Source organism: Stylophora pistillata, chromosome 8 (genome assembly GCF_964205215.1).
Source record: "Stylophora pistillata chromosome 8, jaStyPist1.2, whole genome shotgun sequence".
Lineage (NCBI taxonomy): Eukaryota > Metazoa > Cnidaria > Anthozoa > Scleractinia > Pocilloporidae > Stylophora > Stylophora pistillata.
Window position 1 is genome coordinate 19,689,383 of NC_142526.1, and position 15,729 is coordinate 19,705,111.

General features: G+C 40.0%; 1 long non-coding RNA gene and 1 pseudogene across 1 annotated transcript; both read right to left on the reverse strand.

Annotated features, from left to right (window-relative positions):
• Positions 1-11,019: 11,019 nt before the first annotated feature.
• Positions 11,020-13,330, reverse strand: LOC148725375 (uncharacterized). Its single transcript, XR_015991003.1, has 3 exons — positions 12,499-13,330; positions 12,082-12,152; positions 11,020-11,832 (listed from the first exon to the last, which is right to left on the reverse strand). It is a non-coding gene; the product is annotated as an uncharacterized LOC148725375 (long non-coding RNA).
• A 74-nt stretch (positions 13,331-13,404) lies between these two features.
• LOC148725376 (uncharacterized) lies at positions 13,405-15,261 on the reverse strand (annotated as a pseudogene).
• Positions 15,262-15,729: the final 468 nt, after the last annotated feature.

Genomic DNA, 15,729 nt, shown 5'->3' on the forward strand with positions numbered 1-15,729 from the left:
CGAGCACCAAGGAACCAATTAAACGTTAACAGCTGCGCACAGGAATTGCGCACACAAACCAAACTCAGTGTGGCACCAGGGGTGCCAAAATTTGTTGGAGGTTTTACCAACTCGCTTGGACGAATTAACAAGAGGTGCCAAGACTCTGTACTTTTCTTCTTTTTTTTTTTTTTTAACTTCTGGAGAGCTACTACAGCAACGCTCTTTACATCTAATAATCATCATGCTCTAGCGTGAGGAATCAACGCTTCAAGTAGGAAAACCGTAGACATGTTTGGGTTAGCTGACCGTGAGAGTTTCCGCAGTGTATCCGTTTATTTTGCAAAAAGGGGGAAACTGGTTGGCCCTCACCGAAGCACTTGTCGTGCGCCAAAGAACCAATTGAACGCTAACAGCTGCGCACAAGAATTGCGCACACAAACGGGAACTCGGTGTGGATAGAACTCAAGGTCATCTTTGCCAACCCAAACATGGCCACCCATGAAACTAGTTATTCTAGCACGTAAGAAGTCTAGCACGGTAAGAAGGAAATCCGCGAACTGAGCCAAGTTCACGCACACACTAAAAAAAAAAACATCAAAACTATAGATCTACCAAAACAACACGTAGACGCAAAAAGGCGAGAATTAACAAAACAAAAGGTAAACCTAAAAATACTCGAAATAGCAATCCTTTAAAATACTCTACAACATTTCTCCCCGCCTAAATTAAGCATCGTCCTCGATGATTACGGTAAAGGGAAGACTACATGCAAGCCTTAACTTATTTGATAGAAAACAATTATTTTCTTTTAGTGTTTTTTTTTATTTTTTTTTTTTATCTAGACCTATTGGTTCAGTCGCAACCCAATCAAACGGTCGCTAACTAATTGCCTAAAGTGGACTGCGCTATCTGCTAATAGCAGATCGTTAAAAACAAAAACTCCTTCGTACTCGCGCGACACGCGAACCAAAAGGCTACAGGCTAGGGAAAGGTAATTCCTTATTTTCAAAGTAAACATTACCTCACAAAGCTGATTTTCTTCATACAAAGGGTAAAAATGATCAGGAATGGGTGCCTGAAAGACATGTGTTAAGAACTGTTCATGAACCATGAAGTAATGGCTAATATTTACAAATTCAACTAGGTCATGAGTGTCCCAATCGATGGCACGTCCTTTCCCGGAAAAGAACCCTAAAAATGAATCAAATGCCTGCCATGAAAAATATTGGTTTACACGGAGTACGGGAGTGACCTGTCCCGGAGGTTGATTCTCATACCTATTCTTGAAGGTTGCGAACAACCCGCTAACCGACGCTAGCTGGATGGCACTTACTTCATCTAGTTGATGACCTTAGTGAGCCTTATCTGGACGAGTCCGATATTCCAGATGATAACTTTGAGTCAGAGCTTCCTGTCGATAAAAGGGTCAACTCTAGACCGCCAGTTTCAGATACTACTGATTCAAGTTCGCATTCAGACAATCAGGTCCAACCTTGTTCGGATTCCTCAGAGAAAGACGACCATAGAATTTTTCAAGCTGAACGAATTCTTAAATCTCGTAAAGAGAAAGGCAAAATGGAATATCTAGTTAAGTGGCATAACTTTCCCAGAAATCAGTTGACTTGGGAACCAGAACAAAAAATTTTAGATAGACGACTTGTTGATAATTTTAACAACTCAAGGAAGTGACGAACTCTCGTATAGTCAATTCATTTCGGCATGCGACGCTCGAATTGGATGTGCCAGGCAGGCGTTCTAGGTATTTTTCGTGTAATTTGGACCGGGACGGGACACAAATGTAAAGATAACCACGTTAAGAACCTTAAGGCCACTCTGAGAGCTCTGACTTACGCTCTGTCTATTTCACAAAGTATGCTGCGAGTTCTCGACGGAAAAATTGTGTACTTGTTCAAAATTACTGATCAAATGAACAGCAAATCAGACTTTTTGTCTCAAAATTTAAAAATTATCCAAAATACCTTTACTGACTGGCAGAAACAATTAGAATAATTTGCCAATTCAGCCAAATGTCGCGAGGGAATGACAATGGAATTTCTTTCTAAGTATACCGCTGAGATTAATCGTTAGTGTCGAAGATGATTGTCAAACCTGCCCAATCATTCATCTAGCCACCCTACTCAGAGTAGTAGACTAGGAAAACAAGGCGCTTGCTTGGAGAGTAGTATCGTCATTATTTTGTCCATCATTTTAGCTATCGTTATCAAGCTACTTGAATTGTTTGAAGTAGTCATAACAAGTACTGTGGAAGTACTTAAACGACCTCCGGTGTCTAGCAAAGGACACGCGACTTCATTGTCAGGCGCCAGTACGCCGAAATTTTCTGCTTTGTCTATTCAAGATAAAACTCCTGAGTGTTTGTGTGAGGTCTCAAGAAAAGAACCTCAAAGTTTTAAAAGTGCTGTTGTTGAAGAAAACAGTCTAGTTTTTGAGCAAGCAGATGTTTTTGTTGATGATATGTTGAGTAGTGACGATATTGCTATTTCGGAGGTCATGTCACACCACAACGCTAAGCAAAACCAGATACCTGATAGCAACGAAACTTTATGTAGTGACTACTCGTCTTTGACTGATTGTAATTTAGAGAATGGTGAACAGGGGTCGACAAGTTCACCCGTCCAGAGGAGTTTAGATAATTCTAGCATTACAACCCATCTCTGCTCCAGTTCTACGGATTCTTTTGTGAAGCCGGACTCCAGTCGTGTTGACAATTTCGTAGAGGACGAAGCTGATAATATTTCTATTTCTTTTGCGCCTGGAAGTTCTCTTCTACCTGCTAGCATTAAAGGGTTATAATTTTCGATGTTTAATAGATTCTGGAGCTGCTGTCACAGTAGTAAGCGCTAGAGTGTGGCGCCAGTATTTGCGTCACGCCTACCCTAAACTTAGTGTACCTTCTTCAGAAAATATAACTACAGTGAATGGTTGTCGTTTGACTACTATAGGAAAGACTTCGATGGAATTTGTTATTGATTCTCGTATATTTACATTCGAAGTATGTGTGATAGAGGACCTGTCTTTTGATGTTGTCCTGGGTAGAGATTTTCTTCAAAAATTTTGTTTCAAAGTTGATTTTGAGAATGGATTAGTTAGTTTTCCCTCTCAGCCCAGTCCTTTTCCTTTTGAGGGTGTACACGTAGACGACGACAATGATTTAATTGATAAGGCCTTCATTTCTTCGGTCCATGCCTCTGGTACCTTCGTGATTCCACCTCAGTCAGAAATTTTAATTTCCGGAGAACTTGAAGACTCGTCAAATAAGTATGGTATCGATGGCATGATTGTTCCGAAGCCTGATTTATCTCACCGTTGTTCGATTTTTGGAGCGTCGGAGCTTGTTAGTGTTGCAGAGGATGGTACTATCCCTATTAGGTTGGTTAATCCTTCTTTCGAATCGGTAAAAATTTACCGTGGAACCCGTCTAGCTAATTTTGAGGAAGCAGATCGCAACATAGCTACTTTTGAGTTGAATGCGAACGAAAACCTACGCGAAAGTCATTATTCTCTTAATAGTGACAACCAACCAAAAGAATGTGATCATTCCCAATTGCCTGACCTTATCTGATAGTATTCTGTCAGCCGATGACAAAATTAAGTTTCGTAATATATTTAAGAAATACCGTGATGTGCTCGCTTTTGCTGATGCCGAGTTAGGTAGAACATCGTTAGTACAGCATGTGATCGATACGAGTGACGTTACCCCAATTAAACAAATGCCATATCGCACTTCGCCTGAATGTAAGAAAGAGATCGATAGACAAGTGAATGATATGCTAGAACGTGGAATTGTTCAAGAGTCAGTTAGTGCTTGGTCTTCGCCAGTTGTTCTAGTCAAGAAAAAAGATGGTTCTATGAGATTTTGCGTTGATTATCGCAAGTTGAAAAAAATTACCAGAAAAGATTGCTTTTCCTTACCCCTGATTGCCGATACTTTAGATTCTTTAAGCGGAACAAGCGTTTTCAGCACAATTGACACGAAGTCAGGTTACTGGAAAATAGAACTTCATCCTTCTGCCAGATAGAAACTGCTTTTGCTACGCACAACGGCCTATATGAATTCTTGGTGATGCCTTTCGGTCTTACAAACTCTGGGCAGAGTTTCCAGAGACTTACGGGCCACATCTTGAGAGGATTGGAATATCGGTTTGCACTTATATATATCGATGATATTATCATATTTTCCAAATCGGTTGGAGAACACTTAACTCATTTGGAAGAGGTTTTCAGGAGACTTCGTGAAGATATTATCAAACTGAATCCGAGGAAGTGTAATTTCGTTAAACAAAGGGTAGAATATCTTGGTCATATCGTAACTCCTGAGGGTATCAGTCCAAACCCAGAAAAGATTCGTGTTGTGCAGGAATTCCCTACTCCAACTAATCTCAAGAAACTCAGGAATTTCTTAGGTCTCGCTAATTATTACTAGCGTTTTGTCAAGGGTTTTTCTCATATAGTCACCCCCATGAATGCATTAACTAAGAAGGGTGTTTCTTTCAATTGGACAGAAGAGTGTGCTGTTGCTTTCGACAAGTTGAAACGTGCTTTAGTATTCGCTCATATTTTAGCTTACCCTAACTTTAAAGAGCCTTTTCTACTGTTTGTCGATGCTAGTTCTACAGGAATAGGATTTTCCTTAGCTCAAGTCCAGAATGCTAAAGAAGTAGCGATTTCCTATAACGGTCGCGGTTTGAATAGTGCAGAGCGCAACTATAGCACAGCTGAGAGGGAGGCGCTCACGTTAACAGAAGGGATTAAGAAATTTCAGCCCTGCCTTCAGAATCGCCAATTCACGGTTGTTACTGATCACAGTTCGTTACACTGATTAATGAACGTTAAGGATGCTTCTGGTCGTCTTGCAAGATGGGCCTTACTTTTACAACAGTACGATTTTTAGATCATCCATCGCCCTGGTAAGATGCATGGCCATGCGGATAGTTTGTCTAGACGTCCTTATCACACAAGGTAATGTAATTCAATCCAAAAAGAAGAGCCACAAGTAGCAAAAGTACGAGAATTGCGAAGGCGGCATTTTGACCTTAGTGAGATTATTGATTACCTAGAAAATGATGTTTTACCCATTTAAGATTGTGCAGCGCGCAAGCTTTTACTTGTGAGTGATGGTTTTTACATCGGACGTGATGGTTTACTTTACCATCTAGGTAACAATCGAAAGCGCAATTCTAGGGATTCATTTCCTCAACTCGTTGTCCCTCCAGCATTGAGATTTGAAATTTTGTCAAACATGCGTGACCACATTTCCGGTGCGCATTTTGGAGTCCATAAGACTTTCAATAAGGTTAAGCAACGATATTGGTGGAAAGGAATGTACAAAGATGTTGAACATTGGTGTAAGTCTTGCACTGAGTGTTCCATGGGAAAATCGCCTAGGAACACCAAAAAGGCACCCTTACTTCCAATTCCAGTGGAGAATGCTTTTGATAGAGTGGTTGTTGATGTGTTAGGGCCTTTCCCACCTTCCAACAAATGAAACAGGTATGTCGTCGTTTTTAGTGATTATCTTACTTGATGGTTCGAAGCATTTCCTGTTCCGAGCGTTGAGGCAACTGTAATCTCTCGTCTATTAGTAAATGAGATCGTCGCCACTCAGTTTAAAGCTCGTAAAAAGAAAGGCAAAATGGAATATCTAGTTAAGTGGCATAACTTTCCCAGAAATTAGTCGACTTAGGAACCAGAACAAAACATTTTAGATAGACGACTTGTTGATAATTTTAACAACTCAAGGAAGTGACGAACTCTCGTATAGTCAATTTATTTCCGCATGCGACGTTCGAATTGGATGTGCCACGCAGACGTTCTAGGTATTTTTCGTGCAACTTGGACCGGAATAGGACATAAACGTGAAGAGAACTACGTTAAGAACCTTAAGGCCACTCTGAGAGCTCTGACTTACGCTATGTCTATTTCACAAAGTATGCTGCGAGTTCTCGATGGAAAAATTGTGTACTTGTTCAAAATTACTGATCAAATGAAAATCATATTAAACTTTTTGTCTCAGGATTTAAAAATGGTCCAAAGTACCCGTTTTACTGACAGGCAGAAAAAACTAGAACAATTTGCCAATTCAGCCAAATGTTACGAGGGAATGACGATGGAATTTCTTTCTAAGTATACCGCTGAGATTAATCGTGCTTTCGCTGCTTTCCTAAGACTTTTTGAAATCCAAGATACTTTGAGTCAGATATCCCATCTACATGAAAAATCATTTGTAGGCTATTCCGATTTACCTAAGTTTATGTCCTCCCACTTGTCTGCCAAACTTTCTACTGATTATTCATTGAGGTTGACTATAACAGCATTGGAACAAGGTTTGTCTGTTCTGGCTAGCCCAATGGTCGATGTCGAACACAGCGATCAGGATTTGACTGTCGATATTTTATTGTTAGCACCAGAGATTACAGATAAGGATAGCTTCTGCGTCGTACAACATTTGACTCCACTTAAGTTTAATATTTCGGGTAAATGTTTTTCGGGGCCTGTCCAACACACAAACCTTGCTTTAGTTAATTGTCCAAATTCAAGGAAGGTAGTCTCTTTAGACGGATTAGGTAGGTGTTTTAGAAGCGAAGTAGGTTTCTTATGCCCTAAGAATGTATTCAAGACAGTTTCTAGCTTGCAATGGTTAGGTTTTGCTTGGAATCCAGACCTGAAACTTTTTTTCCCGCGAAACCATCAACCTACTTCGAAGTGCGACCATATCCATCCATTAGTTCATCTTGGAGGCAGATATTTTCTTTCCACCACTTCTGGAACTTTGGCTTTGAGCAATGGTGAGCAGCTTAACATTTCTCCGTTTGCAATCTATAACTTCCCGTGCAACATCAGTTTTATTGGAATGGAGACTAGTTTGGGCACCTGTCCCCAGAGACTACTGGTATCATTACCTCTCTTTTCAACGGACACAGTTTCATATGTTCAGTGGGATCCCAACTCAGATGATTTTCCTACACTAATGTTACATCATAAGTCACTGACCATTCCACCACCTATCATAATTTAACCATACAGTGATTGACAACTTTGACGAGTTGTTTCAACTTTATGATGGCCAGATTAGTGGCGCTTTTCAGAAGGCAGACAGTTTGATTGATCAGATAGAGGAAACTACTCAGTTCACTTACGTCGAATATATTGCTTTCGTTGCACTTGGTCTATCAGTGGTCAATTTCATTATCTTCTGTATTCTTTGCCGGTGAATCTCCAGAATATCTGTGCGACATTCCACGCCTGACAGTCCTCTTACCTTGCCAACAGCCGTTACAGAGAGTCACCAATATAAAACCTGTAGTCATTGTTCAAAGCACAAGAGGACCAATCGTCCGAAAACGACTATTTTTGCTCCATAATTCTCCCGGCTACTCCTGATGTAAACATCACGCCATTTAACTCACTAACCGATATGGAAATTTCTCATATAGAGGTGTTGGTTGATGAAGTCAGGGAATGCTTGAGTAATTTGGACACCTCAAAAGCGTGCGGCCCCGATGGCATCCCGGCGCACCTTTTGAAAGAATGCTCTGAACAAATTTCTCCTAGTCTTTGCATGCTTTTCAATTTGTCTTTGAGTCGGGGTAAGCTATCCTATGAGTGGAAAACTGCGGATATTACACCTCTTCACAAGAAAGACTCAAAAGAACCCGCCGAAAACTAGCGGCTCATATCACTCCTTACTATTAGCAGCAAGATCTCGGAACGTTGTGTGGGCACCTGTTTTTACGATCATGTGAAACACTTAATCAACCATTTACAACACGGGTTTATGAAGAACCGCTCGTGTGTCACCCAGCTACTGTCGGTGTTGCATGCCACTGGCGAAGCTCTGGACAAGAACATTCAGTCAGACTTAATCTATCTGGATTTCGCCAAAGCGTTCGACTCCGTAAATCACTTAATCCTCCTGGCCAAGTTGAAGGCGTACGGTGTTCCGGGACCACTTTTTGCATGGTTCACGGACTACTTAACTGGTCGCGCCCAAAGGGTGCTTGTGGAAGGTGCTGCATCAAAGTGGGCGCCAGTTACTTCCGGCGTCCCACAAGGGAGTCTGTTAGGGCCGCTACTGTTCACAATCTTTATTAATGATCTACCGGATGAAGTCGTAGGCGGGGCCAGGGCAGCGTTGTACGCTGACGACACCAAGCTGTACAAAAGCGTCACCTCTATTTGTGATTGTCAGTCTCTGTAAACTACTCTAGGCAACCTAAACAACTGATAAAAGCGTAATCGCATTAAATTTAACACTCCTAAATGTAAATCACTTAGTGTCACCCGTAAAAATTCCCCCCTGGTTCACGAGTACACCCTGGACAGTGCTAAACTTGAGCGTGTCTCCACCGAAAAAGATCTGGGTGTTCACATCACAAGTTCGCTCCCTTGGAAACCCCACATCCACGCTAGTACTGCGAAAGCCAACAAGCTCCTTGGGCTTTTAAAGCGAACATGCCCCCTAATAACCGACTTGACTGTTCGGCGCACGCTATACCTGTCGCTGGTCAAGTCTCAGCTGTGCTACGCCACGCAAGTCTGGTCGCCCGCTTAAGTCACCCTAAAGGCCCAAGTCGAGCGAGTACAACGCCGCGCCACCCGCTGGATTTTACAAACTCGGGTGGGAGAGGTCTCTTACAAGGACAGATTAATCAAGCTGGACCTGCTCCCTTTATCCTATGACAGAGAACTGAAAGACTTGTTATTTTTCTCACCAATGTCTATACAACTATATTGACTTTAACGTACACTGTTTTGTTGACTTTATCTCCCACGGCCGTACCAGACTTTGCAATTCTTTCAACCTAAAAACACCTTTTTGTAGAATCAGTACTTTTCAGGCCTCATAATTTAATCCCATTGTTAAACTCTGGAACCTTACTTGCTCCGTCTTACCATCCGCCAGCTTTGACAACCCAGGTTCGTACCAAAAGTTTGTCCGCAATGTAATGCTAGACCGCCTAAAAACTATATATGATATTGATTAGCCCTGCACGTGGACACTAGCCAGCACGTGCTCGTGCCACTAAGTTGAAATTATTTATTTATTTCTTCTGTATTTTTGTAATTTTCTATTTTATAGTGTTTTTTAATTCATAATGGGCGGCGCCTCGCATGGGACTTCACGTCCCGTTTGCGTCTTCCCTTTTGGGTGAAGTTTTATCTCAGTTTCTCTTCTGTTTTCCATTTGTTATTGTATTATTCTACTTTTGCCTTGTTCAAATATTTATCTGATATACCCAACAATAAAGTCGTTTGAAAAAAAAAAAAAAAAAACCACCTCCAAGGGAACACGTACAGCACACGACCCCAAAGCGGAAAGGGAATACAAGTTATCCAAGACAAGTCATTCAAGGTACTGAACTGAATTGAACTAAACTGAACTGAACTATTGTTTTCCTTTTCTTTTATTTTAATGATGCACTATATAATAACCTTAACTTTCATTTTTCTAGAATTATAGACGAGGAAGCGCAGTTCAATTTCGACAGTTGATAAATGACCGTTTGATCGGATTAAGCCTATATTGATAGGTAATTAAAAAAACAAAACAAAACAAAACAAAACAAAAATAAAATTAGTTATTTTGTATTAGATAGTTAAGTCTTGCATGTAATCTTTCCCCTTAAGTCTTGCTTGTAATCTTTCCCTTACCATACGCATCGAGGACGATGCTTAAATTAGGCGGGATCGAGGAATGTTGTGAGGTGAATTGAAAGTTGTTGTTTTGAGACTTTTCTAGTTAAGCCTTTTGTTTTGCTAATCCTTGGCTGTTGCGCCGACGTGTTGTTTTGGTAGATTTATGTTTTTTTTTTTTTTGGCTCAGCTCACGGATTTCCTTGTTACCGTGTTAGACATTTAGACAATTAGACAGTTTCACAGGTGGTCGTGTTTGCATTGGTAAAGCTGACCTTGAGTTCTACCCACACTGAAGTTCCTGTTTGTGTGCGCAATTCTTGTGCGCAGCTGTTAGCGTTCAATTGGTTTGTGTGCGCAATTCCTGTGCGCAGCTGTTAACGTTTAATTGGTTCTTTGGTGCTCGCCAAGTACTTCGGAGAAGGCCAACCATTTTCCCCCTTTTTGCAAAATAAACGGATACACTTTGGAAACTCTCACGGACAGCTAACCCAAAAGCGTCTACGGTTTTCCTACTTAAAGCGTTAATACCTCTCGCATGATTATTGGATGCGTAGAGCATTAGATCGACAGAGTATTAAATGCATAAAGCGTTGCTGTAGTAGCTCTCCATAAGAGAATAATAAAAGAAAAGTACAGAGTCTTGGTACCTCTCGTTTATTTCGCCGAGTGAGTCGTAAAACCCCCCAACAGTTGTAACGAACTTTTCCTGATTTCACACACTGTGTGCGTTCTTGGACGGTGACCAACACGAAAGCTACGGCTACTTTGGTCACTGTGCACACATATACAAATGAATAAAGGCTGAAAGTTTCTAAAGAAACTGTGGTGCTGCGTCGGTGGGGGTAACAAGGTAATTTGTTTATATTTGTATCAACTAAGTTGAAATTGTAAATTGGCCACCGTAACGAATAAAAAAGCTGACGTTTCGATCGTTAGCCCTTCGTCAGAACGAAGGGAGGGATTGTGGGTTGTATGTGGGTTTATATGCAGAAAAAGGGAGCTACGCCATTAGTGAGAACATGGCGACGAGGAAAACCCGAATAAATTAGTTGAATGAAAAGCGTTCGTTGATACCTGTGGGATTAAGAGTGCCGATTTGAAAGATAAACTTTTGTTGAAGAGTTTTGCGGCTTTCCGTGTTGCCTAAATGTAAGGAAAGACTGTTTCGCCGATGTATATCTATTCTCTTTGGGTATAGCACAACAGATTTCACTGCACGTCAATGGCGGAGTGCTTGATCATTGAGAAACATTTTTTTGCGTTTATATATAAAGTTATACATCGGCGAAACAAGAAGACGACTAAGTGACCGGCGATTCCGAGAACACCTTCGCGACGTCGAAAAGGAATGACAAGGACGCATCAAAACCAGTCGCTAGACACTTTAATTTACCTAATCATTCTAAACAACATATGGCAATCTGTGGTAAATAAGTTGCGAGAATTTGATGTTCGATCAACATAACGAATTTAACTCGATAAGTTTGAGTATACCCAACACCGATTTGCCGAATAATGTAAGGGTATTTTAGTGAGGGTCTTAGTAAGGTGATAGCTTGAACGGCTAGCAAATAAAATTTCGGCCATTTTAACGGCTAACGGTTAACCCCCTTCTTTTGTGATTGAAATAAAAAATTTGTTAAGGTAAAAAATTTTTCACGACTGACGGTTAAAAATCACTGATTATTTTAGGTCGTTTTACGGCTAACAGCCAACCCCATTGAGATCCTCGTTGGTGATGAGTTGAAGGGTGGTGAAGGGCAAACGCCAATTTTGTCATTGAATGAAATAATCGCGTTCATGGCTGAAGCAGAAATATTGATTTGAGACATACCAATGTGTGAACAGAAGCATAATCTATAAAATCAAAGTGAGTTTCTGCTGGAATGTACTTATAGGTTTACAGTGCTTTTTTCAGTATCGACCTGACCAAGGACCAATTCCATCGTATTTTCCCCTTCCGCCAACGTTGACTAGAAAAACCTCGCAATCAACCTTAACAGCCTTGATTCTTATCAAGACTTGCAGTAAATGTGACTGGAACCTAACTACACATACATGTGACCGCGACTTCGCCAAAATGCAATTTGAACACTGAGAAACACCTAATCTGTTTGGTGCCCTTCTGTTTCCTGGTGTTCCTGTGGTGCTGTGGCGTATTTCCCGGAGAGAATTCCATGAGCAACCTTCGCCCTGAAAAGAAACAAAAATTTCACGAAAGTTTATATATCTACCCTTTTATAGAGGTAAAAGTTTCTTCTCGAGAGGAGTATCATCCCCTCGATTTCGAGCAAAAACTTCGAGCAAGGAGAGATTAAGACGCTTTTTCCTTTATTTTCCTGGATCGCTATTCGTAAAAAAAAAAATTAACCCTATGCTAGGAATGCGAGAAATCTATGCTAGGAATGAAAATTTAAAAAAGAAGCTGAGCTGTGAACTTACATCTGAGTATTAAAATCTCCACTAGGACCCGACGGAACTTGGAAAAATATGGCGGCAAATTGATCTTCATACTTGGAGAAACAAGAAAAATAAGACAAATATTAAAAAAAAAAAAAAAATAGAACAATTTTCAGTTGAGATTCGAAGTAATCCGTGGTTGCTTTTAGTTAACTATATTTTGTTATGCGATTGGTTCAGAAAACTCGGTTTTTCAACCAATCAGATTCAAAGCTTAAACCAATCACGACTTAGTCACCCCGTTTTCCTGCGCTTTAAACAGTTTGCTTGTTTTTACTTCGAGTTCTCATTGGCTCCTCGTGATATTTTCCTTTCTATGATTGGTTGTTGTGATTACTTAAGTTTTACAGCGCTTAATCGAAAGGCGCACCACAATTCACAGGAGATAAATAATTTTACCTTCAACTTCTACTGCACCCGTAATTCAGCCTCAGGCTGCAAGTGGTCAAATATAAACTATATTACTATATTACTTTACTAACTTCATCCAAGTACCATAAAACATAAATTCCTTTACTTGAGGAGCTGTCTATTTTTGATAGCACAGGTATAATCCTCACATTTCAATTGATACATTGATATAATCCAGCAATGAAAGTTCTTGTGTCTAACGACAAATTAAAAAGTATTTTTGTTGAAGACCTTCTTCAATTTCTGACTCTTTGCTAACAAACATAGATAGTTAAGTCACTAATAAAACACAACTGATGTCCTCCCCCATTTTCTAGAAACCATGCCACAACTTAGGACTTAAATTTTTCTTAATGAGGAATTCATTCTTTCCCGTGAATTGTTAAGAGTGCAATAACTGCATAAGCATTGGCACCTGAAAATACTTTTGGCACAGACTTAAAAACTTCACAATTCTTAATATAAAACCCCATTTTAAATCACCTGTTAAATTATTATTTGTGACAAATTATTGTGCAGCACAATTATAAGGCATCACTAAACATGTCCTTTCTGTATTGCAAGTGGTCCAAAGTAAGCAATTTTTGCAACTCAACATATTCTAACATACATTTCAAATAGAAATTTAATTATCTTTTACAATTTCAGCTGGAAATGCAACAATTTAGGCCCAGTCTTCAAAGTTCATTATTGAAACGATACCCAAGATATTTACCAGGCCCAGCTAAACAGAACCCCTTTAAATGTAGTGCCTGTAGCCCACCCTCTCAACTATGTGCCACATGGTCAAATCATCCGAAAGTGATGTTTCATTCTTCACTTGTTCCACTTGTAAACATTAACCAAAGCGATGAGCTAGAAATGATTGTATTTACGACTTCATAGGATCTAAATTTACAAGTTTCCAACAAAATAATTTGCAAAGGCTAAATCCAGCATAAAGATTGAAGAATTGTGCCTCACTTTGCAGCAATACATCCTTTTCACGTCTTAGTAAACACAATGTATTTGCACAAGTGTTCGTAGTAGGTAGAAATGGGCATTTGTGTGCGGGTTTGTGCCATGGCTTGTTGCCTCAACAAATTCGATACAAGGTGCTACACCAAACCCAAGTGGGGGCTCTTTGTCAGTGCCCGTGATATACTGAAGTATATGTCCCAGGGTGATTGATCCCCTTTGCCCACTTGCTGCTAGCCTGGTGTATCTAGAGAACCAAACATAAATTTCTGTTTCAAAACGGCGTACATTGTTACCCTCTTCAGAGAAATTTGGTGGGAGAAGGACGATCAACTTTCCTTTTGACGAGGCTGAAATTTGTGAAGGTCTGAAAAGGTGAAGGAAGTTAGGTATACCGTTTCCTATTTGGTAAATCCTCAGGGTTTTAAAGCCAATGAAAGCGAAGCTTTGAGATACGAGGATTTGATGGCTCTTTAGAAGAAAAAAGGGCCTGGAGATGATCTTCTTTCATAAATCTGGGGATATTACCATTCTGCAGAGTGCTAATGACCATTATTAATCCAATGGTTGAAAAGTCATTAGAAAGGTGGTCTTTGAGGCCATTGTCGAAGTACTTAGCTTTGATCTCTCGTAAACACAGGCGAAAGAACCCTTTTCGTGGACAACCTTAATAGTCAGCACTCTCACCATAAAATCCAACTGCAAGTGTTAGTCTGGGGTCTTTTAAAAATTGCACTTCCTCCAAAGCTGATCTCAAAACGTCTTGTCGATTGATTAAGATGAAGTTGGTTTCACCCTCCACACTTACAGTTACGTCTTGCACATCCAGTGGTCTCCCAGTCACAATCAGACTTTGTGCATAGCGTAAAATTTCGACAGGATTTTCAATACCAATAGATTTAAAGTAATTTACACAATCCTTTGCCAGCAGACCCACAAGTTGATTTTCAGTGTTATCAGATAGCGTCTTCTCCCTTTTTGACTCAATTTCTTTACTGCGGGTCTTCAAAGGTGGATACTGATTGAATTTCTCTTTGTTCAAGTTGTTCAGGAGCTTGTTGACTAAGCATTTCTGCCTAAAAAAATATATGTATAAGAATGAAAAGCACTAACTTTCTTGGTTCTTTTCTGTAAATGTTTGCTAACACTTTGCACTGTGAGAAAAACAAATAACCAGGAGACTTTTTACGAAGATTTAAATAGTTGATTAAGCTGTGAAGAAAGGTTTGATGTAAATGAATAACTACTGACTTTATCTAACGAGGGTAAAACGCATTAAAGCTCGTTAAAGTCGTAGGTTGACAAACCGGTGGCCCTCCTTAGATTATGTCAAAATTAGGTTGTTGCCATGGACAAATGGTCACAAAGAGGCTAGGGACAAACAAGTCACAATAAATTGCTCTTATTAACAGCCTAGTTTTAAAAATTTGCTTTAAAAATTTTAAAAACAGTACAAAATTTACCAGGCAAATCATCACATTCGATTAAGCTATTTCTGTTGTCATCACGTATTAAACAGTTCAGTTCACTTTTCATCTTAATGCAAATGACTCCTTGCCCACAGAGCAGTTTCACTTGCTTGTACTTGTATTCTTCACAGCTAACAGGTGTGATTAACTTTCGCCGGTTTGCACGAAGAAAAATAAAAGCTCTGTTGCCAACTAACGGATATTTTAGTTTAATTGCGTCACCAATTTTGGATCGGATGCCCTCTCCATCTGCACTGAATAAATTAACAAATCCTTGAAGCAAAATAATGTCGTAGTTAATTGACAAATTTTCTTCTTCGTCGTCATCCCCCACGTGCAGAAGACAAATTCAAACGATTTAGATTGTTCTGGAGTTGGTTTTTGTTTCTTTCCTCCGTTACCGGACGGTGATGCTGATCGAAGTCGTCCCCGTTGGCTGAAGAACACAATCCTGTACTTCGACTTTTTTGTAACATGAATTGAGCTCGCTCCACGGCACTAGGAACATTGCTCGTTGAACTTAAGTTATTTTAGGGTGGTCTTCCCACTCACATTTTCAAAATTTTCAGATACGAATTGAGTGACTTAATCCGGAAATTTCTTATTTTAGCTTGAACTAGTGCTTGCTAACACTTGTCACACGAGTCTCGAGCACTCATCCACAGAATCGGCAAGGTTTCGAATATGTTCCTCCATTTTGTTCATTAAAAAAGGCGGGAGAAGCTTTTGGAAACGGATTCCCGCATGTTTGATCCAAGATGTTATGCACATAGTCTACATTGAATTTTCATTG